The sequence below is a fragment of the Sinocyclocheilus grahami genome, unplaced genomic scaffold (assembly GCF_001515645.1).
Source record: "Sinocyclocheilus grahami isolate Dianchi unplaced genomic scaffold, SAMN03320097.WGS_v1.1 scaffold35.1, whole genome shotgun sequence".
In the NCBI taxonomy this organism is placed as follows: domain Eukaryota; kingdom Metazoa; phylum Chordata; class Actinopteri; order Cypriniformes; family Cyprinidae; genus Sinocyclocheilus; species Sinocyclocheilus grahami.
The window spans coordinates 1960118-1960348 of record NW_015505214.1 but is presented as its reverse complement, the minus strand read 5'-3'; positions in this window follow the sequence as shown (position 1 = coordinate 1960348).

Here is a 231-nt window from a genome sequence, read left to right as displayed (position 1 = left end):
TTGAGCAGCATTAACTACACAGAGTCGTTGTTCACTGATGAGCTGCGCAAAAAATCGCGCGAATATGAATGTGGTTTTGTGTAGCTCGTCAGTGAACAACGGCTCTGTGTAGTTAATGCTGCTCAATGTGAAAGCCCGCAGGTGATGGAGATTTACCGCTGATTAAAGAACCGGCTTTACTGATAAGATGCGCGTTAAATATCGCATGCGATTTATCGTGCAGCCCTAATT